The sequence below is a fragment of the Lycorma delicatula genome, chromosome 2 (genome assembly GCF_047948215.1).
Source record: "Lycorma delicatula isolate Av1 chromosome 2, ASM4794821v1, whole genome shotgun sequence".
In the NCBI taxonomy this organism is placed as follows: Eukaryota; Metazoa; Arthropoda; class Insecta; order Hemiptera; family Fulgoridae; genus Lycorma; species Lycorma delicatula.
Window position 1 is genome coordinate 112,921,142 of NC_134456.1, and position 20,272 is coordinate 112,941,413.

The 20,272-nt window shown below is 28.6% G+C and overlaps 1 protein-coding gene across 2 annotated transcripts in view; it reads left to right on the top strand.

Annotated features, from left to right (window-relative positions):
• The first annotated feature begins 907 nt into the window (after positions 1-907).
• LOC142319142 (uncharacterized) overlaps positions 908-20,272 on the top strand; it is a 150,103-nt gene continuing 130,738 nt past the window's right edge. For both annotated transcript variants that reach the window (XM_075356105.1, XM_075356104.1), the window contains exon 1: positions 908-1,083. The gene's annotated coding sequence lies outside the window, so the exon portion shown is untranslated. The remainder of the gene's footprint in view (positions 1,084-20,272) is intronic.

Genomic DNA, 20,272 nt, shown 5'->3' on the forward strand with positions numbered 1-20,272 from the left:
AAGGACAGTAGTACCATTTCCCTGCTTCTAAGTACCCGGATAGAAGCACAAGTTATCAAGTTTTGGAACTCTAAAGGAAGAAAGTATTTCCGACGTTCCTAAAAGAGATGAAAATATGAGCTGTGTTAGTCCACTATGTAGTTTAAAATTTAGTAAATTTAAGTTAATAAATATTTGGTAAATTTAGGAGAGCCTTGTTTCAGTTTTAACTTAGAAAAAGTGTCCTTCAGGCTAACCTCATTTCCTAATTAACTGATGATCCAGCAGGGTGGTAGTAGTCGTGTAGTCTATATAAACACGCGCATGATTCAGGTTTTTACTGTCGTTTTTTTTTATATTTTTTGCTCGATTTTATAATTTCATTTGATTTTAATATTTTCTTCTATGTTCAGTAAAATAAATCTGCAGGAAAGTAATTATGCCTGTGAGGTTACCTAATACAGAATAATGACCCCAAAATAAAGTGTATTATCTGTTTGCGTGGATCATTCGTGACAACGCAATGTTATAGAATTGATGGAGGCGTCATTATTACTTTTTTTTTTTTTTTTAGAGTGCGTACAAACAGCCAGCTCTCCCTGAACGCACTTTCTTTAAGGACAGTTCTCTTTCTTTTAATTCATGATTGATTGCTGTGTTGATGCTTTCAAAGCCTCGCCGTCTACATTATAACGGTTCTCTTTTTATCACTGACAATTGGATGTGTTAATCCTAAGTTAATGTCAATTCAGTGTCGTGTGCATGTGAATATGAGGGTGGGAATATGGTCTTTAAAACAGTACTGGATATAGGCCTACTTAGCTACTGTTATATACTTTAATATACGTTGAGGTCTTTACGTGTAGTGTGTCGTTTAATGGTGGGGATAGGAGAAGATGAGTTGTTATGCAGTAGGCATGTGGTAGTGTCGCCGTCAAAGTGCAACAGTTGCGCGTTGACTGCTATCGTGAGCGCTAGTTATTTAGCTTGCAGTAGATTTTTTTTTGTTTTGTTTTGTATGATTGCTGCATATGATTATATTTTATTGAAATACGTAGTTTTCAAAAGGTGTCTCTCATCAACATCTTACTTCAAATTTTATTTGTAAGTTAAATTTTATTTATACATAATAGTTATTAATAAATGATATTTACAAATTATTAATAAAGTAGATGTAATTGAACTTTTTTCCACTCAGAACAGTTAAGCATTAATAATATTATGAAAATCAAGTAAAGTGGTTGAATTAAAATCCTTACGTAACAAAGTTAAAACAAAAATTATGAATACGTTACAGTAAAGTAAAAAATCCAAATTATTTTGTTCATTAGCCCTCGTATTTTATTATTTAGATACATTTAAGCCCTTGTATCTATACAAACAAATATTAATTTATTTTTTAATATCAATTTAAAAGAATCTAGTAAATTGAGATGTTAATTATTTGGCGGATATTGGCTTGTCAATTATAGTTAGTTAATTAAATAACTATTTTTTAATTTATGATATTATTTTAAGTTTAAAGCACAATTTTCTTATCGAAGATCGCTTGTATTTTTATATCAAATTAATAACACAAAAGAAAAATTATTATCAGGTAAATATTTAAAAGTAAATGGTTTGTTTAATAGACACACTCGATAAAATTATTGCTTGTATAAATATTAATAATATGCCTTCAAGTGTAACTCCTTTTCTTAAAACCTTAAGTTGGTTTGTGATCTTCAGGTAATAAAGAAGTTTTTTATCTTTGCTGCTAAATATCTATGTCTTGATTTAATAAAAATAAACTTATGTCCTCAACCCCTGTGCACAAGAGTGTAAACCTGTAATCTGCAACTATGAAATACGTGTAATAATATCTAGTTTTATGAAAGTAGATAAAAATATAGTCGGCAGACTGCTGAGTACCGGCTTATTAGTTAATAACCTTCATTTCGCACTCCGAACTATTCTGTGACAATGATTTTTTTTTTTAAATAAGGTTAATAAATTATTGTTATAATTTAAAGAAAATATTTTTCGTAGATAATTATCTCTAATGCTTAATAATTTAATAATGTACTATTCCATAATAATAATAATAATAATAATAAATTATTTACTAAATAACCACAATACGATTAAACAGACAATTTAATAAATTATGAAAATGATATTATTATTTTCATAAAATTTTTATTAATAAAAAAATGATTTTAACTGCAAAAAATTGAATTATCTGTTTTATTCAGCCAGGTCGCGCTTTTAATTGGCAGAAACACATTTAAATGTATAATTTCCAATGAGGCTAAATCTCCTTTGTTAAAGTTTACATTTATTTTAAACAGCTTTAATTTTGATACTATTGTGTTATATATATATATATATATATATATATATATATATATATATAATTAAATAAATAAAAATAAATATTTCTTGCTAAGCAACAACGTTATTATCTGTATATAATAATGTACATAATATACATTATGTACATTATATCTGTATATAATAATTAACATTATTTAATGTATATAAAAATTAAAAACACATTTTTTTCAAAGTATTTTTTTTTTTTTTTTTTTGGAGGGGGGTCACGCATAGGAATAACAATAATATTATTTAAATAATAAATAATATAAATCCATTGTTAACTATAGACCCAGATAATTTTATACCTGCAAAGCCGATAAGAACGCCCCCACACATTCAACCAGAATGATACTTCTTATTTGTATACGCCATCCTTCGATCAATTCCAAGAAAATTAGGTATTACATCTAGGAAGACATAAAAAAGACTCCGTTAAAAAGTAAGCAATAAAAAAGAGATAGCTTTTTTCGATTTTTGGGAAGGAAAAATATTGGGGCAAATTTTTTTTATGTACTGAGCTTAATATAAAGCTGGATTATTTTAGCAACAGTTTTCAAAATTGACCCAGAAAAACTATCTACTCCTGGAGATATTCCCAAACTTTTACCAACAAATTGCCTCATATACACAAATTTCTGTACAAAATTCCATGGAAATCGATTTATCCAGTCAAAAGTTATTAAGCTTCAAACACGCCAACACACTTAGATATGTATGTTCGTACGTAGGAACATTATCCCCCCACCTTTTTTTTGTTTTTAGGGGTCTCTGGGTGATGAAACGTCGAAAATGCAAAAAAACACCCATACCCCGTTTTTGTTGATTACCACACTTTCCTTCTTGCAGCATAGTTCTAGATTTTTGATTCCAAGAAAGTAAAATTAAATGAAAGCAGAAAAGTACATGTTCTAAATGAAAACAAAAAAAAACGTTTTAATAATCTCAACTTCATTCAAAATTTTCAGAGACAAGATTCAACATTCAAAGAGAAGGTAGTAGATTATTTGTCAGCAACAATTTGAATTGTATAAAAATGTTTATAAGTCATTAACTTACCGTGTAATTTTATAAAAAAGAAATGATACAAATTGCTATCGCGTAACTGCTGATCTAGTATATCTCTGATACTACCTATGCCTTGTATACCATCAGCTGACAGCACTGGAAAGACTAATTGAAATATTTCAAAATTGATTTAACTAACCCTCCAGCAGATGGCTTGATTTACTTTACTTCAGGCATTAGATTGTTTCCTCCTTCCCCATCAACATCTATTTTTAAACCCAAGACTGTTTAAGTATTCTTGTGATTCGATCATCCGTGGTAAAATTAACTAACCGTAGAAAATTATCTAATTAGAGATTATCAAATTTTGATTGATTCGACTGGGCTCATAAAATTGCAGTTTGCAGTTATATTACTGATAGATTCACTGAATAAGATTCAACGGTTAACTTGTACCAGATAATTTTTTTCTTAGATTCAGTCATGACCTATTGAAGAAAAATATTCTGTTATTATTTTAAATTTACCCGAATAATTTATAGTATTAGATGATCTGATGAACTCTTTTCATTTTTCCCGCACTATATGCATGTCAGTGCGGCGTATAATGAAGTTCTAGTCATATGAATGCACGTGCGTAAAAGTTTTCCCAACCGGCCATGACGAATGAATATTTCTATGAATGGTGTTAACGGTTTGCTGAAAAGATAAGCAGTTTTGTTTTTTGTATTTTTTTTATAGGATATACTCTATTCAGATTATACTGTATTTTTTAAAGTTACTGATAAAATTATTTTTTTTAAAAATACAGCTTATTTATACATCATTTAATCTATGTGCTTAATAATTATAACTAGGTTATTTATTACAATCCTTCAGCCATACGATACGGTAAAAATGTTATTAACCGATTTTTTACATTAAAATTACAAAGAAAAAAAAATGAGGCAAGACTTTGCATGAGAAATGAGATGTATTATTAAATGTTTGTTTTTAAGTTTAATTAATTATAAACGGACATAAAAACCAGTTTTGCGAGGTAAAAATATCATAATCAATATATTTACATGATAAGTAAATCTTAATCAGACATGTTGCCGAGTTAATCTTGAAAGACTGCCGTTAGTTGAACATTAATAATAAACAATGTTGAAGTTTAATTGATAAGATGTAACAATTATACTCTAGTTTGCATTATAAATTCTTCAGCATAAAACACAGCTGTTTAATGGTTGATCAGCAATAAAAATAACTGTTTAACGTAAACGGTGAATTTAGTATTTAAACTTGTTTAGTACATGTATATTAATAATTAAATTTTAACTTTTTTGTAATTAGTTTTAATTGCAAATATTTTATTATTGTTACCTGTCGAATTGAAATTAAATTTTTCTTTTTTCAAATCAGTCGTTATCAGAATGAGAATGTAAAAATAAAAAAATCAGATTATTAGGAATAAATGCTTTATTGTAAATCTATAAAACGTTTTAATGATATTATTTGAAAAAGTTAACTTTTGCAAGTCGCTTCTAAAACAGTTAGTGTCGGGTTCGATTTCCAGAAACGGTCTGCAATAATTTCACCTTGCTCGTATTCGTCATTAAATACGTACAGAAACATATCTGAAGTCGTAATAATAAAAATTAAATTCTGTTTTTAGTAGTATTATTTTTTGATAAGCTAAAGAAATGTAAGTATGAGATCAAGCTTCTTAATTTTCAAAAGATTCAGTTCCTTCTAAATATTCAGCACTAGAATAATTGCTGAACCCCCTCATATCTTAAGAGGGTTCAGGAATTATTACATTTTCAATTCAATGTTTTCAAAAATTTATAATTCTTTTTTAAAATTTGAACTTGTTTTCTTCAAGCTAACCTACAAAATTTAATGATTACAGGTTAATCCTTTCTGAGATATAAGTCAAATATATACCAATATATGTACATACGTGTAATATTAAAGTATACTACTTTTTTTTAACTATTTTTGATAATGCCAAAAAAAAAATGGTTCGCTACTTTTTCTATTTCTTCATGATTTGAAATGCCAATTACCAAAACAGCAAAACCTTGATTAAAAAATTCTGGAAGATATATCTGTTAATTTTTAAAATCTGAGAGATTCGTGTGAATTTTGCTTTATATATTAGGAACGGTTTACCTTAAAAAAGCAACGAATTTGATAAGGAAGGTTGTGTATTAGGAGAATTGATTTTTTGATTAATTTTTAAATAATCATACGAAGATGGAGAGATATTGAGGGGTTCAACGTATGGTAACACATTATTTTTTTTTAAATTAAAATCTTTTGTTCACTAGAATTTTACTTTTTTTTAAACTAAACAACTCTTACATTATTTTCTTTTAATCTTTATGCAAATTCCGAATTTTATCTCTCTACAATAATCCCCTGTTTACATATCCCCTGTTTTTTTTAATCACTTTTATTTGATTCAAAATATATATTTATGTATCAGTTTGAAAATAATGGCCTCTATCACACTAATATAAATTTAATTATTTAGTGTGTGTGTGTGTGTGTGTGTGTGTGTGTGTGTGTGTATGTGTGTGTGTGTGTGTGCAGAGGAATGGTCAAGCTGAGTCTGTACAAGACTATACCTCATTTACATGTCATACATATCATCCTAATTAATTAGGCACTGTGGGGGTTGCTTATTGTTCATTAATTGAACAGATTGCAACCTACACATTGGGAGAAAAAGCAAAACAATATATGTATGTACGTGTATATATAACAATATATATATATATATATATATATATATATATATATATAGAGAGAGAGAGAGAGAGAGAGAGAGAGAGAGAGAGAGAGAGAGAGTATATTATGAAGTTCTTCCGGAACTTTCATAATCTATTCTACTCGTGAAAATGATGGAAAAAGTTCTATGAACATATGTCCTAAAATGCTTCGTTTGCCAGTTACGGCTAGTGAAATATTTCGCTCGGATTTCAGCTATTCTGGTGAAATGTGGACGTTAATTAAGAGACAGAATTATTGATTTCTTATGGCTTTTGACTGAAGAATCGAATAAAACAGGGCACAGAACCGTATCTGCAGTAATGTTTGAGAAATCTAGGATGAAGACCAATAAATTGGTGTAAAAATCCTGTCTTTTATGTTTGTCGTACAGTAAGTTAAATGAGTTATAAACACATAAAACTTTTAAACAAAATTCTGGACAAAATGGTGTAAGATAAGTCGAATAAAACAAAGAAATGTTAAAAAATTCGAATTTTTTTTAGAAACAATACATTACTACATTTACCAGAAAAGTACTTATTTAATGTAAACAGTAACCAAATTCTTTTTTGGTGATGTGAAAAATTTGTTTTTATAAATTTTACTATTAAATTTTTTTTTAAAACCGGGAATTAAACAACAATTGCAAATAAATAAATAAATATTACTTGAGTAATAATTTTTTTTATAAATGACAGAAATACAATAAATTATTTGAAATTTATTATCTTAAAGTAGGCAAAAAAATAACAACAGCCGATCGACAATGCGCAATACTGTTTAGTGTTTAAATCATTCTATAAGGTACATTAAATATACGGGATACTGTGAACTGCGATGTCGTTAACGAAGGTTTTCTGTGAATTTTAGTTTGAACGTGACCGGTTTGCCATTTAAGTAATGCCGTACTTATTTCAGAGGTATACGCTAATATGGTATTCATTTTGGGTGTGTGTAATGGTAATGCTACAGCAGTAGAATATGAATTACCTTTTTCGAATTGCAGGATTCCAGATCCTAAACAATTAGCGCAACCTTTAGCGTTTTTCGGAAACAGGTTCGCTACCTAGTATTCGTATCAGCTACGAATTACGAACGATCTGTCCAGCATGACGTTGTACTGATAAAATTATTATCGATGCACTTCAGCGCAGTCCAAGCGTCAATACACGACGTCTTTCTAAGCGGATCAGACCTTTCATGATCGATGGTTTGGAGGACACTTACACCGAATAAGTTTTATTTTTATCTAAAACAGTCAGTTCAACATCTACACCTAGGAGACAGCCCGCATTGCTAGGAGTTCTGCAACCTGTGGAATACAAATCGACAACTCTACAAGTATGTTTTTTTTACCGATGACGCAAATTTTACTCGAGATGGCGTCAACAACTTAAGCACTGGGCATACATGAGCAGAAGTAAATCTTTATGAAACGGCGGAAGGCAATTTTAACACCGATTTAGCGTCAGTGTATGGTGTGGCCTACTTCACAATCAGCTGCTTGGACCTTTCATATTGCCTGATCGTTTAAATGCTGAAGTTTACTTGTACTTTCTTCAAGAAGAATTGGCACAGCTGCTTGAAGATGTTACTCAAGCAAAGTATGTTACGTACGCTGAGACGCAAACTATACTTCCAGCATGATGGCGAGCTTTTCCTCATCTCATTGTGCCGTTTCCTCTCACTTAAATCATCATTTCCCTGAGAAACGTATGTGTTTATTACACATTTAACAAACTTACTGTACATCAAATATAAAAAGCAGGGGTTTTCAAAAAGTTATTGGTTTTCACCCCAGGTTTCTCAAAAACTACTGAAAATACGGTTCTATGACATTTTACTCGATTTTCAGGTTAAAAGCCATAATAAATCACTATTCTGCTCCTTAATTGACGTTCTAAAAATTTCAGTACTTCTTATTTCACTGGGGTAACTGAAATCCGAACGAAATTTTTCACTATCCGTAAGTCGCATACGAAGCATTTTAGAACATATATTATGTTTATATGAACTTTTTCCATTATTTTCATGAGTAGAATAGTTTATGAAAGTCCAGGGAGAACTTCGTGATACATTTGTATATATATATATATATATATGTCGGAGAGGCGAGGAGATTTGTCAGGGATTCAACGTTTTGTGTTTCACTCATTTTTATTATTACAAGTGGAGAATATATAAGATTATAATAAAGTTCAATTAATAAAAATGAGTAGATAACTCGTACAATGAAATAATTACAAATGATAATTATCACTTATCAATAACTCAGTAGTACACGAATTATAATATAAGATTAATTTAATTTAGAATTCAAATAATATTAAAACAACTTGCGATAGACCGAGGCTCAGGGAAATAACGAATTCGCGATCACCAGGACGTCTGTTCGATCTGGGTTCCAAAGCAAGACTGCCTTTTCTCAATATTCTCAAATAATATGCCTACTGCATATTTCCTTTTCCTTATTAATTTTATGATACCCCTATCGTCCTGGGATCCCGACTACGTTGACAACCATGTGCCTACCTAGGCCTAAGCCTACCGCAATAAAACACTTTAAACCTTATTTTACAAAATATTACAAGTAATAGTACATTTCTTAAAACTACTAAAAATACAGATATTCTAAAGAATATTCTCATCGTTTTGTCGGAAGATACTCCACTGTACTTTATTCTCCGACATATATATATATATAATCTAATAAAAATTATTTTCACACCTACTCATTTTTTAATGTGTTTCTCTGCTTTCCTTGTATTTTACTAATCGTATGAACGATACTTATTTTTCGGAGTGCTGAACGAGGTTACTTTTAAACTAATGCTAAATTTCATTAGAAAAATTTATCAGACATTTAACTTTATTTTTATAAAGATGACCTTGGCAAAGTCGAGTATACTACTACTATTATGCATATAATTACTTTTATTAAAAACTAACCTTTCTTTTATTTACTTACGGATAAAATCTCTTTTATTGGATATCACGAATTCAAGTATGTTATATATATATATTTTTTTTTTAATGAATATATGGATATTATAGAAATCTATTTATTTGTTTACATTACGTCTTATTATTTTCAGTACAATTGTAATTATTTAAATAATTAATTGTTAAGATTTGTTATGATAAATCATTGCTTTATTTATTTAAAAACTTACTTTCTAAATGGTTAGTAAGTAACACTCTTGGCTGTTGAGTCATTTTGTGACGCGCTGACCAGTATAGACGGGCTTCTGTGTAAACGGGGCCTTCATCATCGCTGTGCAAGTAGTACTGAGCTCTACAGGTCCCCAGATGGTCTGCATCCGTAGTTTTGTGGCCGCAGAAATTATTATTAATTATTTATTAGTATTGTGTGTGTGTACAATGCAAATTTTTGCCTATTTTTATTTAATTAAAATAAAAATATATATGTTATCTGAAAATATATATTCATATATTAATGAAATCTTGACTTATTCGTTAAGATTTGTTAAAATGCCATTCAAATTTCGTTGTGAAACTTTTTTTGTCATTCATAAATCTCAATAGGTAAATTCTCATTTGTTCAATTTAGAGTTACTTAAATTGAGTCTTAATTACCTGTTAATGAAAACTTTTTGTTTAACCTCCGGGTCCACCGTTATGTATTGCTTCAGAGGATGAGATGAATGATTTGTAGCGTGTGTGAAAATGCCGTGCCTGACCGGGACCTCCGAATGAAAGGCCGAGATGCTACCACACGTGCCACGGAGACCGGCAATGAAAACTCAAATTGAGGTTATGTTGACTGTAGTGTGCATTTTTCATGCGTGCTTATGCAGTGAGTCACAGTGGTGAACGACTTTAAACTTGATGCTTGTGAGTAGGATCTACTCGTTAATTGAAGGTATGTAGTGCGTTGTACTCTGAAAATCAATGCGTCTCCGTCTTCGAAATAATGAGGGCATCGGAAATGAAAAATCGGTCTTCTTGCGTAAAACTGTTCAAGAGTTTTTGTTTATTTGTTTTTAATTGTAAAGAAAGTTAAAGTTAATGCTTTCCGTACTATGGATGCTAAAGGTGTAGTTTGAAAAAGGGTGAAGTAATATTTATAAAGTAATGTAAATCAGAACCCAGTTCTATTTTTGTCGACATTCTAATTTTTTGTCTATTTATTGCTTAAAAAACATAACGTTTTCCTTTTTTAACCGGTTTAAATACTTTAGTTCGAACCTTTTTACTAAAACACTATTCATAATTAACCTTTTTATCATTCAAGAATGACTATAGATATTATTCTAGTGCTTCAGTCCACATTCTGACTAAAATTGCGTTATCATAAAATAATTCACTAAAGAACATCGTCTTTTTCAACTTCCTCTTATTTGTCTTCCACAATTTTTTATCTTGTCAGTAGTAACTCTTAAGCTCTTAGCTAGAATCGGAAATTTACTGATCTAAATTACATCTTTTTTTTAATTTGTCTAAAAGGGATTTGACAATATTTGTTACTATATTATCATTAATTTTATTTATATCCTTCAATCAAACGTTGTAAAAATGAGGCATTATAAACAGACTTTAAATGTATTATTATTTCTCATAAAGAGAATATAATTCTTGCGAATAAAATTAATTTTCAATTTTATAATTTTTTTTTAATTACGTTCTTATTTTCATTAAAATGTAAAATATAGAAGAAATACGGTTAAGTTGATAAATCTATTGAATGTATTTGTCTTTTATTCTCATTAAATATATATACATACCTACATACTTTAAATGGTAATTTTTCATTATAACCTTAGTTAATAACACTCGTTATATTACATCTAAAAACTTAACATTATGAACTTACTGATTTGAATTTAAATTAATTACAAAACATTTAGGTTATTTATCAATAACTGAAATACTTTTGGAAAAACATTTGAATAATTTTTTAATGTAAGAAAAATATCGTTTTTTTTAACCGACTTTGCATAAGAAGAAGGTTTTTCACGATTTCAATATTCTTTATTACTTTGTAGAACAATTTTTTTTTGATGGAATTTATTTCGAGATAAATTAATAGAAGGTAATTTGAAGTGAAAATATTAATTTTCTTCGAAGAAAATTTGAAAGAGCATTTGTAGTACTTGTTTACTTATCAATAATCATTCTGTGCATTACTTTTATTTTTATCGAGACCCTGTTTTCTTGATTTTCCGTTTCCTTGAAAACTGTTTTTTATATGTTTTAAAAATGTTTTGCAGTATCAATATTTTAAAATAAAATAAAATATGTAAATAATATTAGCTTAAAAAATAAATAAAACCGACCTAAAAATTAATGTTATCAATAAATAAATCTAAAATAAAAAATTCTTTTATTTTTTATTTTTGGCTTTTTATTTCTGCGCCAAATTAAAGTTTCAAAAGTATTTTTTTCTTCGGTAGACTTTTAAAAAGTCGTGATTTAAAAAGCTAAAAAAGCGTTTTTATTAAGTTAGTCTTGAAGACGATTTTATTTTTTTAAGTTTATCAAATTTAATATCTAGTTAAAGAAATTAATTATCAATTATTATTATTATCATACTGAAATAATTTTTAATTTTACGCAATTATAAAATTATTTACATAGCTAGTAATTTGTTCCATTTAATTAGAAAGTATCAATTATTTTCACCGTTTAATATTAATTTTCTTAATTAAATTGTTCACCTATATTTACATGACTAATCTGTTAAGTAGTTAAAATAATTATTGTAAAATTTTTAAACAATTAAGTTATTTAACTAATGAGAGTTTCGCTGCTTTATACCATTTAATTTCCATAACTAGTTTAACCAGGCGTGGTATTTTGCTAATATAATTACCAATCCAGTATTTTTTTTATTAAAATATAAATTACTCTACTTAAGTAAGATATCATTTATTTAAATATATTTATATATATACGAGTTAAATGAACGACTGACAGACGTGAAGTATAGTCGTGTTTAATTACTTGTTAATTTTCTTGAATTAAGTAAATATAGTGGTAAAATAAATGGTTTAAAATTAATTTTATTTAATTTGTTTCGTTATCATACAGGATATGTTTGTAGTATTTTATTATAAGTTATGTTGTTCTGAATATTTTTACTAAAATCTAAAATAAAACGTATAAAACTAGTGTTTCTAGCGGTAGGATTTTTGAATAATAAATTTTTCTAAAAATTTCATTTTTAATCAAATTTTAGTAATTATCTTTTACATAATTTTGAAAATACACGAATTACGTTAGTCTTATTTCCTTCACATTCTCACATTTATAAAAATCATACAAAAAAGGGCTTGATTTTTGTTTATTTTCGGTACTATCTTCTTTTGCTAGTTTAATAACAAAGTGTCTAGTAAAGAAATAAATAGTATGGAGTAGATAAATCTCCCACCGATCAAAAGAAACCTAAAATACTTGCACGTTACGCATTTACTCTGAAACCAGAAAAGGTTACTGCCATGATGTAACACGTATCTCAAAGATTTTGTGTTTAACTTACAATTACCTTAAAAATAAATATAGATACCAACTATTATTTTACATAAAATGTGTAAATTGTGATTTTTAATTAAGATTTATAATTTAAATGCTGTTTGATGTATTGAGATACTAAATTGCAGTGGCCTATCTTTTCAGTTTCTCCTACAGCGTATTTAATGACTAAAATATACGTAACAGAATAATATTAAAAGTTTGATGAAATATAGTCAACCCAAACAATTTGAACGTAATATTATTATTGATAATTTTACAGTTACAAGAGATAAACAATTACTACTGAATGGTCAGTCATGATCGACGATCCATATCGCCTGTTTTCTGCATCTATTTCTTTAAAATACTGTAAAAATGATATTTAATAATAAAACCGCATGAAATCTGTTAAAAAATATTTATTTTAATAATTTTTTTAACAATTTGTGGTTAATTTTAAATAACATTGTCCTTGTACTGACAGCTATTTCTCAGTTATTATGATTTTTATATCGCTTTCTTATTATGCAATTAAGCTTCTGGTAAATTTTATTGGATTATTTTGAGTGCTCAGATTTACTGAAAAATACGATTTTAAAAAAGGATTTTCAATAATTTTTGGTTAAGCAAGAAAAAGATTTATCCATTCAGTAAACTATCAGCTGCAGCGCAGATTCCATATTACTTAAATAAAAACTGAATTTCTATTATTTTTTAATAATAATATACTGCCCTATACGTGCCACGCTTCAAGACACCCCTTTTATACACAGAATTAATTACTCGCTTAGAGATTCCTTAACACAGCTTGAATTTGCTTATAGATTTATTATTAGTCTACTGGCGTGCAGATACGCAACTATTTTTTCTTCATTTCCATTTCCCAAATCAGCAGGTACTACTATTTCTTAGACCGAACCTCTTTCTGAGGTTCTCATATATGGTACACTGTTATTTTTTAATAGAAAGCTGTGAGGTTGAATTAAAAACTACACGATTATTATATATATTTTTTTATTATTTAAACAAAATCTGAAAGTAAGTCTTTGACATAAAACGCAGAGACACGCCGACTAGTCATTTATCTTGTTACTCCTATCTCAGTCTAATTCTTATTCTGCTACAGGTTATTGATATTGATAAGTCTTTAAAATAATACAGAGACTAATAAAATTGAATGCAGCGATAATATTTTACATAAAAATTACTGATAATTTAACGGCTGTAAGAAATGAATAATGCCAACCAGCCAGCAATTTGAGCCGCAGACATCTACGTATTCTTAAAACGTTCTTTATTATAGAAATTCGCTGTCTTTTATCTCGTAAAAGTATAATGAAATTATCATGTTTATATAAAAATTTCTAAAATGTAATAATAAGGCAACAATTTTCCTTATCGACATTGATCACTTACGTTCAGTTTGAAGAAATTACACAATCCCAAACGAACCTGCTAACAACTCGTTATCTCCGTAGGTCATCGTACATCAATTTAATTATTATTAAAGTATTAGAGGTTTTTATATAAATTATTTACGTTTAGTCAAAAACTGATAAAACTAGTCGAGTAAAAAGATATTGAGAAATTTTTTCCATCTTTTATCCTAACTCAAAATAAAAAATTTTTGGCAATTAGGATTCGAGGTCAATAACTTGCTGGTTATACACATCGATACTTTTTTCTTAAATACCCTGAATACATAAAACGAAATTACTGCGTTTGAATATAAACTTATGAAATGCAATAAAGAAATTAATTTTCATAATTTCATTTACCATTTAAGTTCAACTTGCAATGTGTTATTAATATATTAGGTCGTAGGTAACGTAACCCCTCTCCAGTTATTCAAATTTTAGTTTTCATAATTCTGTATGTGATACGATGTGGTACTTATAAAATCCAGTCTTTACATTCTTCATGTTTATAAGTTAATATTTCAATCGATCACTCGTCGAGATTAACAGGATATCTGTGTCGCATTTTTACATAAACTAAAACGCAATGATTTTTTTTTCTTTTACGTTAATTGATGCAATATAATAAAAACTATCATTAGTTTTTTATCACTAATTATTAGTTAATTAGAAACTAAATAAACGCGATTTGTGAAGTCGAAATTTTTCCAGTTTCTCGGTTCTTAATCTGTTATTTGGTACTACGTAGATTATTGATTAAGCAATTCTTTTAATCTTTTTATAAATATAGAGATAAATTAAATCGATAAAGTCGATAGGCGAGTTCGAACATCGAGCAAGCCCTCCGGGTCTTTATTGCCAATCCTTATTTTTTATAATTCTAATAACATGAAATGAAATCATTAATGTAATAAAAAAAAAAGATAGAAATAGTAAACGTACATCTTTTTATGTTTCACTCTTTTCTGAAAAGTTATTTTCCTTTAGCAACCTTTATGATTCTTCAAATCTTTATTTTGCTGTAAAAGCGATACAACTAAACATAAACTCTGTGAAAAAATACACATATTACTAACTGCAGGCTGCCAGTAAAACTATTCAAATGTATTCATCTAATTATAGCGAACTGAAATAAGCTCGTTCATTTAATCGGCAGTCGAAGTCTACCAGTTTGCCTTCACGTATGATACATGAAGTAAAGCGTGATATTGCTCACCTTTCCTTTGAATTTGATTTAGTGTAATACGTAATTGGACCGAGTTGAAAACATTGTAACAATTTTAATATCCTTCAATCTACGATTTATGATCAGGAGAAATTGCAGCCCGCAAAACGCGCTTATTTAATTCCTAATTAACTAATAATAGGTGATAGAAAACTAATAATAGTTTTTATTATATCGATTCAATTAACGCGAAAGAAAAAAAATCATTGCGTTTTAATTTATGTAAAAATTCAACATAGATTAATCTCGACCAGATATCGGTTAAAATATGGAATTATAAACATGAAGACTAAAAACTGGATTTCATCAGTACCTGAATATCTTCACATCGTTTATCACAATCTTACAGAAAACTTTTTCTGTAAGAAACTAAAATTTGAAGAACAGGAGAAATTTTAGGTTACCTACGATCTAATGGTGTAATAACACATTTATTTCAAATTAAACTTAAATGGTAAATGAAATTATGAAAAATTAATTTCTCTATTGCATTTTATAAGCTTTTATTCAAACGCAGTAATCTCCTTTCGTGTGCTCATAGTTTTTAAGAATAAAGGGTTTTGAGTTTGATTTAATGTAATACGTAATTCGATCGAGTTGGATAAGATTGCAACAATTTTAATATCCTTTCATCTACGATTTATGATCAGTTAGCTTTCCTTTTAGGTAAGATGACATAAGCGATAGGTTTTTTGCGTAGCTATCTTTTCATTCCTCCGTTTTCAGATTAATATTTAAAAATTAATTTTTCCGTGGAATGTGTAAAAAAAAAATTGAGACTTATGGAATGTAATTAATCAATAAGTATGTATGGGAATTTAACCGTTCTTTTTACTACGGTATGACATATAATTCCGACCAATGATGTTGACTTTTGACCTGTCATTCTTTCTGTCTTGTTCTATGTTTTCTTTTTTATTTCATAAAAAAATTTATAAAATTTAATTAAAATTATTTATATTATACAAAAACCGATTGATTAAAATACAAAAATAAAAACTTGACCACTTTTTTTTGTAAATCCGCTTCGTTTTTCTTCTCCTTGAGAATAGGAGATTATAAGTGGTTCTCTAGACGATTGTTTTGTTAAAATGTTTAAAAATGTTACAAGTACAGGAAGTAAAATATTATAAAATTTAGCCATGAAATCATTTTTTTTAAATATTTATTTTACTTTAAAATGAAAATATTACTATTTTCTTTTAGATAAATTGGCAGTTAATTTAATATGTATTTGCTTATATTTTGTATGTATATACATCCATTCTGTTATTATCGTTAGTAGGGTATCACTTAGTGAAGGCAAGTAAAGTGGTATATGCATTAATATATGTCAAGAAATGAATTCTAAGAAGCGAATTATTTCTTCCATTTAAAGAATTGTTCTTCCATTTTAGATGTTTATTCGAGTACTTAAAATCTTTTTAAATTATAATTTAAAATTGTTCATGTAAGGATGGAGTCATTTATATGCATATAAATGCATAAATTTCTCCTAATTTAATCTTAGTTCATCGACTTTCAGCCACTTACTATCAAAATGAAGTAGTATTTTTATGCGTTTATTTTTTATTTTTTTTTAGTTACGATATTTGGTATTTTTCAGGTTTTTAGATAAAATATAGTTTGAGAAAATTTACTAAAAGCTTTTTTCACAATTATCATTCTTACTCTGAAAACTTTGCTTCATGAAGCCACTAATGAATAAATTTATATTTTAAAAATATACACAGTGTGCTAAGTAAGTAATGTGGCAACTAGTATTACATCAAAACTAAGAACTTTATTTTAATTTTGCTGTTATATGGATTCAAAATAATCATCCCCGTGCACCTCCACACAACGTTTACATCGATCATACAAGTTGTTGAAAGAACGCTGGAAATCCTGGTTGTGTACCTCCTTCAGTCTTGTCTGTCAGCACGTTGGATGTCCTCAATGTCACTGAAACATTCTCCTTTTAAAGCACATTTATTTTTCGAAAATAGAAAAAGTCTGAAGGTGCCAAATCAGGCGAATAAGGTGGGTGTTAGAGCACACAGATCTGTTTTGATGCTAAAAATTTTTTCACGGGAAGTGCGCATTGAGCCGGTGTATTGTCATGCAGAAGAACCCAACTCTTGCTTTGAAAGAGATGCATCCTGACACGACGGATGCAGCAAAGAGAAAGTCTCTTTGCATGACTCCTCTAAGCAGTACTGTCCGGTCACTGTTGTGCCCTCAGGGAGAAATTCACGATGGATCACTCCAGAAGCATCGAAAAAACAATCACCATTGTCTTGATGCGTGATTTCTGCAATTTGAGTTTCTTCTGCCTCTGTGACGATGTTCCATGCCATTCCATACTCTGACGTTTTGTCTCTGCGTCGAACTTAAAACACTTCTGTAAACTTCTGATGCCGTTTTTCCTAATTTAAAGTAGAATTTTATTACAGCTCTTTGATCCATGATGCTACGTTTGACCGCCGCTACTTGCGCGTTACCTTCACGGCTGCTGCGCATGGTCTGGCTGAGTCATCGACACGATCGAAGCGTCTGCGTGTTCAGCACAATCTATCGGATAAAATGGTTACCACATTTGGCATGTTCCTGGAAAAAAAATCAGTGTCATTACTTATCTGGCAGCTGTGTATATTTGTGTACATTACATTTATAGCCTACATTAAACCGATCAATAAAAAAATGCATAACTAAATTACTTTTTCTTCCACATTGAAATGATGTCAGCTTTACAATTTGTAAACAAATGAAGCGACTAATTTGATTTTACTGTTCGTTTCGGTGACTAATTCTTACATTTTTAAGCAGGTAGATAGATACTGGATCTATAATCTAAATAGATTTAATTTGGCGCTTCGCTCGCCCTTCCATTCTAACAAGGGGCACTAACCCCTGGACATCCCTGTGTTCATTAAACACATGTTTGTGAGATTGATAATGATAAATAAAAATTAAAAACTGTTCAATTTATAAAAACTATCAGTATATTGTAATTTCTTCAAAATAGTTTGGTCAGTGCACGTCCAAAATTTTGAGTGATCTAAAAATGTGAGTTTCAATACAGTCGACCTCCATCATAAAAATACAGTATTAGTTATAATTGATTACTCGTACTTAATACCGATAAAAATGTATTTTTCTCGGTTCTTAGCTTTACCGGACAAACATCACTAGGTGGTGACCGTACTTCGTTTCTCATTTTTTTTAAAATATTTAATTACTTTTATATTTTTTAGTCAAGTAACCGGAGGCAGGTGCACTGAGTCGCGTCGCTCATAAAATGACAGTGGCTGTATTGCTTGAGCCACCGTAAATCATCGAAATTAAAAAAAAACCGAAAGTGATTTTTAGATATTTATCCGAAGAGTATTTGCAAAACCCCATTCTAGTGAATATTTCGTTTAGTATTGTCGGAAATGGGGGAAATTTGCAATCATTGTTCACATTTTTTTACCCCTTTCAAGGTCGAATTTCAAAAATCTAGAAATTGGATTTTATATATTCACATAATGATTACACACTCCAAAAATCAAGATATATTTTCATTTTTTACAAACAGATAAAAAAAATAGTAAATTTCATTTTTCCTCCATTTTAACCTTTTAAACTCGGAATTTCAAAAAAATCCTTACGTAATGTTCACTTATACCGTAGGAAGAACCTGTTTTACAAATTTTCATCAATTTAATTTCAGTAGTTTTTGCTGGGCGTTGATGAATCAGTCAGTCAGGGCATGTTTTTTTTTATATATATATATATGCTGCTTATATCTCTAGATAAACCTAGTTCATGAAACAAGGATCTTATTTCGTATGTAATCCATGATTAGATCTTATGTAAGATTACTTTTATTCTGTTACGTTAATCAGTTTTATTATTCATTGTTACGTGTATAAATTCTACAAGGCCAAGACCTGAGATTTTATTAAACTATATTTTACTTTATTTTTCTCAGTATATGCTAATTTAACAGAATCAGAAGAAATTTTTTGATTATCCTATGCGAAGTATAGGTGGCTTTCACTTATTATTTCGCAAATAATATGTGTTTCTAAATAAACTTTGAGTTAATTTTAACCTTTTGAAGTATAACTTTTATTAATTTACTAAATATAAAGTCCATCCACCGTATTAATGAATTTGCGTATTAATCTTAATTGTTAACATTCTATTATAACATCTGTAATATTATTGCACGTACGAAGTAATTGTATTATACAAAGGAAACTGTTAAGGTGTCAAAACCTCAGACGTTTAACAACAATTTGATATTTTTCCTAGTATGCTAGTTTAAGAAAGTAGTATATGAGAGACAGTTTCAAATTTCATGACGGGGAGAAAGGAACAGGTCAAGTTCTTCAAATAAAGTCTTTATAAAAGAGGAGCAGTACATAAAATATACACTGTCAATCAGAATAAAACTTAGTATTTTTATAGATTTACAGCCGGAGATTCTATTCAGTTTTTGTCTCGAATATCTAACATTATTTGGTATTACGATTTAAATTTGACACGCTTATTTTAAGGTTTAATAGTGGCATTTTAAAATTTAATTTGCATTAATTTAAAATATAGTTAGATTAAACCAGTTCCTCTTTTCATTTTTTATTGTATTCAATTAATTTCGCGTAATGGATTTTAGATTAATATTTCAAAATCATTTTTTACTGTTCATGTGAAAACCGCAAAATTTTACCCATTATTATCTTTGATTTAAAAAAAAATACAATTATATTTTTTAAATTTGCAGTTATTCCGTATAACCTCTGTTTTAGGTAGGATTAAAATTAGTGTTAAATAGTGTAATAAAATACCCATGTTCTGGAGTTATACTATGTAATTCATGATAAACTCTATTTTTTTACAAAGAACGTAATAAAAATTATCGAAATTTTATTATCACTATCAAGAAAAAATGTTTAATTTATAAACTAAATTTATTATACCTATAAAAATAGTTTTTAAGAAAAATTTGAATCTGGGGCATTTTTTTTTTTTGAGGGAAAAGCTACTGGGCTCTTTTATGTGTCCGTCAATATCACAAAAATAC